Here is an 11,293-nt window from a genome sequence, read left to right on the forward strand (position 1 = left end):
TATCAACCTTACATGCGCTACTTTACTTTCTCCCTCAGCAGTAGCCCTGCACAGCACCACTCTGCGGCGTTCTGTTGTAAATAAGGCCATCAGTATGCAGTTATGCATGCTGAGGGATGCTCACTGAATAACATGTTCCTTGGTTACATTTTGCCATGAATTCCCTACATTTCAGGAGATCAAAAACAAATGTTAATGACTCAATTATCTCTGACATTAAGCAATAAGTAGAAATTGTGTAAGACATGCTACGATTTTTTTTTTCTGAATGAAAGATTGTCTTAGTTCAGGTTACCACAGAAGCCAACCCTGAGACAAGGATTCAAGTACAAATCATTTAATTGGGAGATGAACAAAAAACTTGTGGTGAGTGGGGAAGTGAGCCAGGCAAGGGAAGAAGCCAATACAAGGTGGTACTGGATAATTTAATGTCCAAAGAGAACCATTTACAAGTCACTCTGTTCCCCCCATCCATTCATTCTCCCAAGTCTCTATTCATCCTCCCTAGTAACCATTTGTTGCCCCTCAAAAGAATTACCTATATTTCTCTTCTCTCCCTCCCCTCCAAAATGCGGGTACATAAACTTCTGGACCCCTTTGGGATATGAGACAATCACTTCATGATTCTCCCCATGCACACAGTAAATAAATTTGTAATCTTTTTCTCTCTTTTTTTTTTTAAAGGTGATACTGGAACTTAAACCTGCTGAAGAACTTCAAGAGGCAGTGTAAAAAACATGTCTCAACATGGATGGAATTAGAGGATATTATATTGGGTGAGCTAAGCCAGGCACAGAAAGACAAATATCGCATGTTCTCACTCATATATGGGACCTTAAAAAGTTGATATGATGGAGATAAGGAGTGGAATGATGATTACCAGAGGCTGGGAAGGATGCGTGTATGCGAGGGGAGTGAAGAGAGGTTGGTTAATGGGTACAAACTTGCAGTTAGATGGAAGGAATAAGTTCTATTGTTCGATAGCAGAGTAGGGTTAATACAGTTAATAGCCTAGCTATAGTATATTTCAAAATAGTTAGAAGAGAGGACTTGAAATGTTCCCAACACATAAAAATGATAAATACTGGAGGTGATGGATACCCTAAATACCCTGACTTGGTCATTACACATTCTATACACGTAACAAAATATCACATGTACCCCATAAAGACGTACAAATATTAAGTATCAATTAAAAAAAAAAACATGCCTGAGTGTTATCCTACTTGCAGGTGAGGAAGCCAAAGCTTTTATATCCCAAAACCTGTCAGTTGAGGACTGGGTTGAGGACTATTGGGGAAGCACTAATTTCCCAGCTCTTTCAGCCTGCTACCCTGGTGGCAAAAATGGGGTTTATGCTGATAGGTTAGGGATGGGGTGGATGTTACAAAGATACTATTGTATATCTAGAATAACATGCAGATATCTTTCAACACAATCTGAGTTTTCTACTGCCAAAGAATTTTTTTCTGATGGTAGGAAAGAGGCAAGTTTCATTTACTTTGATTTGATTGATTTCTAACAATTTTGTTATCCAGTGGATCGAGTCCTCCTGCCTTGCTCTTTTACTTCAAAAAGGTAATGGCTATCCTTGTGCTTTTGTATTCCCATATAAATTTCTCTACTTCATAGGCTTATTGTAGGATCAAATGAATTAATATCTGTAAAAGTACAGCAGAAATGGAAGGTGGCAGTTTGCAACTGGATAGAAAAATGAATCCAGGAAAAGCGGTAAACTGGAAAATAAAACTATCACACTTGTTTCTTATTTCAATGTCTTTATTATTATTATTTCAAAATATTAAGAGGGTACAAATGTTTCTGTTACGTGGATATCTTGTATTACTATAATGCTTAAGTCAGGGCTTTTGGTGTACCTGTCACCAGAATAGTGTTCATTGTACCCAATAGGTGGGTTTTTATCCATCATCCCCTCTCTTGGTTTCCAATGTCCTTCACATTTCTTTGTGTCAGTGTGTACCCATCTTTTAGCTCCCACTTATTAGTGAGAACATATGGTGTTTGGTTTTCCATTCCTGAGATACTTCACTCAGGATAATGGTCTCCAGTTCCATCCAAGTTGCAGGAAGCCCTATTCAATAAATTGTGCTGGGAAAACTGGATAGCCACATGCATAAGAATGAGACAGGACCCCGTCTCTCACCATATACAAAAATTAATTTGAGATGGATAAAAGACTTAAATGTAAGGCATGAAACCATAAAATTCAAGAAGAAAATGTAGGAAAAACTTTTAATGTCTTTTAAGTGGTTTTGCTTCTGAACCCCAAAATGTGGAGTTTCTAATGATTTAGTTTGCGTCATGTTTTCTGATTCATCAGAAACCTTTCTTGGAATCTGACGTGATCTTAATTTGGACCAGTTGGTCAGCTGCTCCTGACTTGGCCACATGGGGGCTGAAACTATCCCAGTCTCTGAACTAAAGAGAACCACAGCATTAGTAGATTTCTCTCCACTAGCAATGCAAAGTCAGCAACCGGCCTGTAGTCCCCCAGCTTTGGATTTGGAGGGATTACCTTTAATAGTCTATTTTGTATGTGGTCAATTTTTATAAATGTTCCATATAATCTCAAAACTGATGTGTGTCCTTTTATTTGTTGGGTACAATGTTCTGTATATAAATATTAGATCAAGCTGTGTTTTTAGTGTGGATTAAATCTTTGCTATTCTTATTATATATATTTTTGCCCATCTTATCAGTATTTTTTGAGAGAAGTAAAATCTCCTTCTATGATGGAGATTTATAAAAATTTTGCTTTATATATTTTGAAACTACATTATTAAGTGCATATAGGTTCAAAATTGTTAGATTTTTCTTTCAATTATCAAGTCAGATCCTGCTTTATTCCTGCTAAGTTTTTCCTCTTTAAATTCTATTTTGTCTGATATTAATTTTGCTAGATAGAGTTTTTTGTTATTTGTCTAGTATATCTTCTATTTTAGCTTACATATGTCATTATGTTTTAGGTGTGCCTTTTTATAAATAGCCTATGTGTGGCTTTTGTTTTTAATCTACCTCACATAAACAGATTTATTTATCTTTTAAAGATAGTGATTAAAACATAGATTACTGATATAGGGTATAATTTTTGCTTTGTTTTTGCTGCTGTTGTTCCTGTTTATGTATGCCATTTTGTTTTTCTCTTCTGGTCTCAAAGTCATCCATTCTATTTCTTTCTTTGTCACCTATCTCATGCTCCCATTTTTCATTGCCTTTGACCTTTTATATTGCTGATGAGACGTTTTCCGAAAGGCTAGTTGTTTTTCTTTTGTGTGGAATTGAGTAAATACATGATAAATATTTGTCTTGTGGAGTTAACATTCACTACATATTTGAGGGTTGTTTTGGTGCACCTAATGACGTATCAGGTATATGTTTCCTTAATCCCTGGTCACAGAGAGTAGAGGCAAGCTAGTGAAATCTTCCCAAATTTTCTTTAGTGTTTCTCTCCGCAGAACTTGGCTGAACTTCTTTCTTCTTCCCCTTCCCCTTTTCTCATGAATTTTCACCAATAGCCTTTGAAAAGGAGCCTAAAGTAGAGTTGACAGGAATTGCAAGAGGTGGCAGGAAGGAAGGTTCAGTATATCATAAAACCCAAGCTACCTAATTCTGTGAAGTTAATAGGTTTTAAAGGGAACCACTTTTTTTCCCCTTTAACATTTGTGTGACTGCTTTGTCCTGTGACACGTGCACCTTCAGCTGACTTTTGAAAGCCTGCTATTTTGGAGGTCATAATTTTGACGGATGGGCCTATAATTAGTAAGTGCTCATTAAGTACTCTGTCCTGAGTATTTCTGTGGGGTGGTAGAGAGTGTTCCTAGCAGCTGCCAGGGTGATAACAGTCCTACAAATTGGAATGACTCCAAAAGTAACCAAAGAACCTTATAAAGATTAAAAACCAGCAAGCAAAAAAGCACCAGCAGTAGCTGTAGCAGCAGCTACAGCAAGGGAGAAAACAGTGTGATGGACTCTTGGTCACCAAATCAAAGGGCCTCCTTACCCTCGTTTTCTTCATAATGTTCAAAGCTTGATACCCTCTCAGTTTTCCTCTGCTTCCGTCCCTAGTGGCTCTTTGTCTTCCTGTCTCCTAGCTACAGATATTTTCCAAGTATTGATCTGGAGTCGTTGTCTCTCTTCCCTGATCCTCCCCTACAAAGAACATTCCATTCCTATGGCTTCAGATAGAAGCTTTATGTTGATGACTTCCAAGTCCACATCTCTGGCTTCTACCCAAACTCCAGGCCCACATTTTTAATTGCCTGCTGAACATTCTCCCTAGAGGTCCCCCTGAAACCTTGACTCAATACACCTAAAGCCAAACTACTCTTTTCCTTAAAACCCTCCTATACCCAAAGAAATGTGTAAACAATGTAGCCAAAGACATGTATAAGAGGGTTCATAAAACATGATATATCACGATCAATTTGAGTTTGACCTAAGAATGCAAAGTTGACAAAATTAGAAAATTAAGCAGTGTAATTCATCACATAACAGAGTAAGGAAAAATAATCACATGATTATTTCAATAGATGTAGAAAATTTATTTGATAATATTAAACAATCATCCATGATAAATACTCTTAGTGAAGTAAGAGTAGATGAGAACTCTTTAATCTCCAAAAGTTCTACTGCAAACATTATATTAAATAACAAGATGTTAAAAACTTTCCCTTGGAGATCAGGAACAATACAAGGATGCCCCCGATAACCACTGCTATTCAACATTGTGAACATGTCTGGCCAGTGCATAAGACAATGAAAAGGAAATAAAGCCATAAGAATTGGAAAGAAAGAAATAGAAAACTGTCATTATTCGCAGATGATATGATTGTATTCATAGAAAATACAAATGATTTGGCAGATAAACTATTGAAATTAATAAAAGAATTTAGCACAGTCTCCAGATACAAAACCTCAATATCCCAAAGCCAATATATTTCTCCATACCAGCAACAAACAAAAAATGAAATTAATATCAAATAGCTATGAATAAATCTAATAAAGGATGTGTAATACCTCTACAGAAAAAAATGATAAAACCTATTTTGAGATGTTAAAGAAATGCCAAAAAGGGGAGCTATACCCTAGTAATTATGAGCAAAAAAAATGTCAATTCTCCCTACATTTATTTCTAAATTCAACACAATTCCAATAAATGATTTTTGGTGGAGCTTAACAAACTGATTTTAAAATTTCTATGGGAATACCAAAGGACAAGGATAGCCATTGCCTTTTGGACGTAAAAGAGCAAGGCAGGAGGACTTGATCCACTGGATCCACTTGATCCACTGGATAACAAAATTGTTATAAATCTATGATAATCAAGGCAGTATATTATTTTTTCAAGGATAGAAAAATAGACCAATGGAGTAGAATGGAGAACCCAGAAACATATGGTTAATAAGGTTAATATTTGACATATGCTGCACTGTAGGAAGGAAAAATATCAGTTGTTGGAATAAACAGTATGGAGACAAAGGGATGGCAAAGAGGCATTATCAGACATAGTATCTTAGGTCATGCTTCCTGGAAGCAGAGCTAGTGACAGGGATTCTGGTACATGCTGTTTATTGGGGGAATGGTCTCAGGGAAAGGGAGAGAGGTAAGAGCAACAGGGCAGGAGAAGGTGCTAAGCAGTGATGTGTTCTTAGCTTCAGTCTGATCACACGGGGAGTGCTGTAGCATAAATTGCACCATAGAGTTGGTTCCCCTTGAGGCAAGGATGCCAGAATTTCATACCCCTGTGGCATGTAGTCATTGGCTATGGGCTACAACACAAAGGCAGAGGTGGGCATAGTTTCCTGAGCAAAAGTGGCTCTCATTCAGCTGGGGGAAATTCTCCAAAGAAGGGTAAGCTCTTGGCAACCAACATACAACAGCTGGAGGGATGGGTCAATTGGTTGGTAAAGGCTATCACCGTGGAGCGCCAATAGTGTCCTCTGTGATGGGGGCCTGGTTAGTACTCTTGAGTCAACCTTAGTTCTTGTGTGATGTGGACCCTATGCTGGAGTCAGGAAGCCAGACATGAGGCTGCCATGACAGGGCACAGTGATCTGGAGTGGAGAGTGAGGGTGAGCTCTGCTCCTAGGGGGTGAGAAGGAGGTTGTGACAGGGACTCAGAGCCATTTCTAGAGGTGAGATTGAAGCCACTAGAGGCAGGGGGCCAATACCCTTTTAGAACATTGAACAAAAAACAAAAAACAAACTGTAAGTTCACCAGCTGCAGTCGCTCACCTCAAGGACAGCAGGGGACACAGCACCACAGAATTCAAGGATGCCTTCTCTCCAAGACCAGCATTTCACATGCGTCCCATTTCCCCAATATCCAGGCTCTAGCCTAGAGAATACCCACGGGCTTGGAAATAAATGCCATTGGGGTTTCTGGAGAATAATATATCAGGTTATAAAATAAAGAAACTATATTTTTACCGCATATCTGAATTATGTGAGTGAAATTTCAACATCCACTTTAAAACACTTTAAGGCCACTAGATTACTGTATTTAAATACATAAAGGATGTAGTCAAAGTTTGACTTTTGACAACAAGATCATAAACCGTTTGAGAGGAGAGTGGTGCAACTCACATAGGAAAGTATTAGATAATTCCATCTTATCTAATTTCACTTTTTTCATGAGATTTGAAACTTATCCTCTTTTATTTTAATGCACAAAAGTTACCAAGAGTCAGTGGTAAAAGTCAAAAGACACTGGGGAGAAAGAAGATTAGATTATAAATTGTATTGGGATATTTGTTACTAATTTAGAAAAAAAAATCAATTTAGACCCACATCTCATACCACAATACCAGATGGATAAATTATATATAAGAAATTAATTCAAAAGGAAAAACAGTGAATGTTATGAGGTCTCTGGAGTTTGCTATAAGTTTTATAAGTTTTAAAGTAATAAAACATCACAATTATGACTGACAAATGACTACGTAAAATTAAAATTGTCTATATAAGAAATTAAACAACACAAGGGAAATATTTTTCAACAAATATGAGAAATAGAGGCTTAATATCTTAGGCAAATTAAAAAGAAAACATTACTACCCAAATGCTAAAGAAGGAAAAGATATAAACAATTCCAAATGAAGAATTATGCTAAGTAAACAAATAAATAGGTAAATGGTAAACTTTCATTTCAACCTTAAACAAATATTTATTGAGCATCTACTATGGGCCAGGCACGGTTTCTGGAACTTTATCAAAGTAGTTCTAGGTACTGTCATCGAAGAATACAAATCAAGTTATTAATACTAATCAGGTACTAATGAAATTGAAATTGATATTTTCCCACACTACTGATGGAAGTGAAATTACACAATCCCAATTGGATCTGGCCATACCTGTATAGTGATGTAGCATTGTTTAAGCCCTTTGATTCAGGAATTCTACTTTGAGGAACATATCTACAAAGGAGAAAAACATCCCAAAAGGGAAAAAAAATGTACATGTCTGAAGATGTTCAACACATCATATTTTGTAAAGAGAGAAAGAAAAAATATATAAAGGCATCATAAGCACTTAACATTTTTATCCAAGGTTTCACAAAATTATTTTACTATAGAATACATTTTCATAGGATACTGATTAACTTGACTGAGAACACTTTCAGGAAGAAAGGGGTCTATAATTTTGGTGATCCTCCTGTTAGGGTTATAGGGTTAATAATGCACTTCGTATAACAATAAGGTTTCAGGTGGTGAGATATTCGGAGCCCGGATCCACTTAAGCACCAGCCTCTAACCTAGAAGAAAGAAAGCTTCTGGAACATAAATAACCAAAGAGAATGATGTCCCTTGGTTATATACTTTTCTAGATTTTCTGAGATGTGTGCATCTCATATGGCCCTCAGTAAGGCTAGATGAGACAGCCCCAACCTATCTACTGGACACAGGCCCTGAACTCCTCAGTAAGAGTGAGAATGAATTTCCTGTTTCATAGAGACTAAGACATTCATAGAGAGGACAAGACCCCTTTATCAACTAGAGTTCAGAAAAAAGGGCAGACTACCTGATTGGGTCTCAGAATAAACAGTCTTAGTAATGGCATGCTAAGAGCTCTCCAGGGTCCTGAACAACTGCTGATGTCTCTCTCATGCCTGGTGGAAACTTCTCATTAGTGCCTCTCATCTAACAAATTCACTACCTCTGCTTGCCTTGGAGCTTGCCCTCTGGCCTCAGACTCCCTGACATTATCTGTCTATGACCCATAAACAACGAGACTTCAGTCATTGCCTGTTCTTTGCATGTACTGGCAGCTTCATTTATCAGGTTCCTTCTAAAGGAAGTCTATTTGAGGCTATCTCAGTAGGAGAGAATATATATTTTATTAACTCTTGATTGTACTATCAGGAAGGAAGGAACTCAGGGCAGATAATTTTCACACTTTTAGACCAGTAAAGCCTTGAATCTGTCATTATATTTGCTTGTTGCTGGGATACTTGAGGAAGTGACTCCTAGAAGAACACATGGAGGGAGCAGAAGGAGGAGATCACTGGAGAGTTGAGAGGTGCAAAGAGCCTACATGAGACTTGTCTATTTTACTTTCAAATCTTTCAGTTACTGGATTAGCAACAGGATACAGAAGAGTGTTTTAAATATGGTTGGTGCTAAAAAACAAATGAATATTAAACTAAGCACTAGAAAATCAGAGTTCTAGTCATCTTTTTCTCTTTTTAACTAAGTAGCTGTATAACATTGGGCAAATTATTTTAACTTCTCTGTATTAATGTACAATAACTGGCGCAGGAAACAATCCCCCAGATTCCAATCATTTAAAACACTGTAAGCTTATTTCTTACTCATGCAACAACCCAGTAAGTATTGCTGGCAGGGTGGCTTTCCTGGAGAACTCTGCTCCTAGTAGTGAGTCAGGCTTGTAATCCTGTAGTTTTGCTGTCCTCTAAATCCTTGGAATAATCTTTATTCACCTGGTCACTGAAGAAAGAAAATGGGGGTCAGATATATTGGAGGGTTTTATGGGTCAGTTGTTGAAGTTGTACACATCGCTTCTACTCATATTCCACTGTACAGGCCCCATCACGTGTTCACATCTAACTGCAAGGGATTCTGGAAAATGTAGTCTTGCTGTATGCCAAAAAGAAACAAGGACACAGTTCGGTGAACGACTCATTAGTCTCCACCATACTGTCTGGGTTCTGGTTTCCTCAACTATAAAACGATTCAAATAACATCTGCCCTTCCTTCTCCACAGAGTTATTGTGAAGATCAAAGGATATCATCAGTGTGAAAGTGCCTTGAAAACTGTAGAACATATACAGGAAGAGAATTGTTATTACTTGGTTTATCTATCTTCAAATGTTAATTTTGGGAGTGGATACAGGTATCTTTTCTTTGGTAGGACTCCTTCTAGTTGGCCCTAGTATATACCAAGTATAAAATTATTTAAAGGGATAATATAAAATATTTTTTCATATGGGGTTAAAATAGAGATTATAAATGGACTTCTGATATTTCGTAATTTTAATGCCTTGATAAAAACATACTAGGATAAAATTAAAGAAAAATACTATTTTACCTTCAAGCCTCATTTTTTGCCAGGTTCTTTAAGATGCTCATAACCTCCTCGAGAATTAAACCTACCATAGGTTTGATAATAGGTAGTAAGTTCTATTATCTTTGACATTCTTCTTTGGAATGGTTTTGGGAAATGGTATATTTATTATGATTGTTGTTCATGCCACTTAATTATTTACATACAAACATGCACAAACACACATAGTCCCTTTTTCACTTTTCTGAGGCCCTTCAACCCTCAGCAGCCAGAAACTTCTGTTCCCTCTGACTCCCAAAGCAAGCAAACCAAAAAATTGCCTCCTCTAACTTCTTCTCGGATTTGCCATGAATCAGAGGGTCTGATAGAATTGCATTATGCTTACATACCCAGCAACACTCCAGTGATTTCTGAACACTGATCACTCTTTAGTTTCATTATGTTTTGACCTGAAGCTACCATCAGCCATCTGGGAAGGGCTATTATTTAAGCAAACATCACTCAGCCAATTGTGACTGAGGCATTGGATCATGCTGAACTGAGAGATTTCTTCTAGGGATGAAAGGAAATAATAAGAAATCACAATAGCAAGGGACATACTTGGAGATCCAGCTTAGTTTTCTGAAAGGAGAAAAAGAAAGACATTTGTTTGAAACCCTGGGGCCTTAGGGTAGTTCACTAGAGCACACTAAGCCTTAGGAATAATGTCTAATTTATCTTAGAGCAGACTGAACTCACAGCTTAAAAATTCAAAGGAAAGATTATACATATTGAGTTACTCTCAATATGCATAAAATAACTGAATGTGAACATGACCTAAAGGAAATTAGACTGCACATAATCGCGCATTCCAGTGCACCATGGTATTAACTTGAAGATACAGAGCCTTGGGTTTTGTGGAAGGAAATAGAAGTTGGGATGTAAAATGAAGCAAAGAAGGAGATGCCCTTGGAAATATGAATAGCTATAAAACGAAAGCAGTGTCTAATCAAATAAGAGCTTTCTATAGAGAAACTATCCCTCACATCTGGATATCTTGGCTATCTATCTCTTATCAGGAAAAAAAAGTGGGTCAGGGAATTATACCAAAGCAGAAAGCAGATCTCTTTCAGCTGGACAAGATTTGAAGGAATTAAAAAATCTCTTCCAGTGCCTCTCAATGGATATCTTTTTTTTTTTTTAATCTCCTTCTATCAGCCATTTGCTGGCTACATTTCTACTTGGAGTTCATTTTGGTCTGTGTTCTACTCGTCCTGTGTGCCCCATGAATGCATGAAAATTGGTGCCAAAGCCAAGCCTGCAAAAAATGCTGGAGTCTTACAGCAGATTGGGTCCACCATTTATTCAGTGACAGCTTACATTAGGGAGTATCTTCTCATTTTGATGATTAAGCCATGTTGAAAGAGAAGAGGAGATGGTTTTGCTTCCAGAAGGATTTGAGTATCGAAATATTGTACTTGCAACAAAAATTTCCCTCTTTACAGGATGATACACTTGGATCTTCCCAGATGCTATGAGGAGGGATACGTGGGAAAACGTAGAGGCCATGTGAGAGACGGGGGAAGAACTGGGATTCAGAAATTAAGGAAACCTATAATCTTGCTCTGTCTCTTACTAAATCTGGGACCTTGGCAAGTGGCTGATCTCTCTGAACCTCAGTGTCCCATTTGCAAAATAATAGTAATAATGGTAGTAAACACCGGAGAGACAGGATGGTATAGTAGGCAGCACACACACTCCAGAGACTGAT

This window comes from Propithecus coquereli, unplaced genomic scaffold (assembly GCF_000956105.1).
Source record: "Propithecus coquereli isolate 6110/MARCELLA unplaced genomic scaffold, Pcoq_1.0 Scaffold513, whole genome shotgun sequence".
NCBI lineage: Eukaryota > Metazoa > Chordata > Mammalia > Primates > Indriidae > Propithecus > Propithecus coquereli.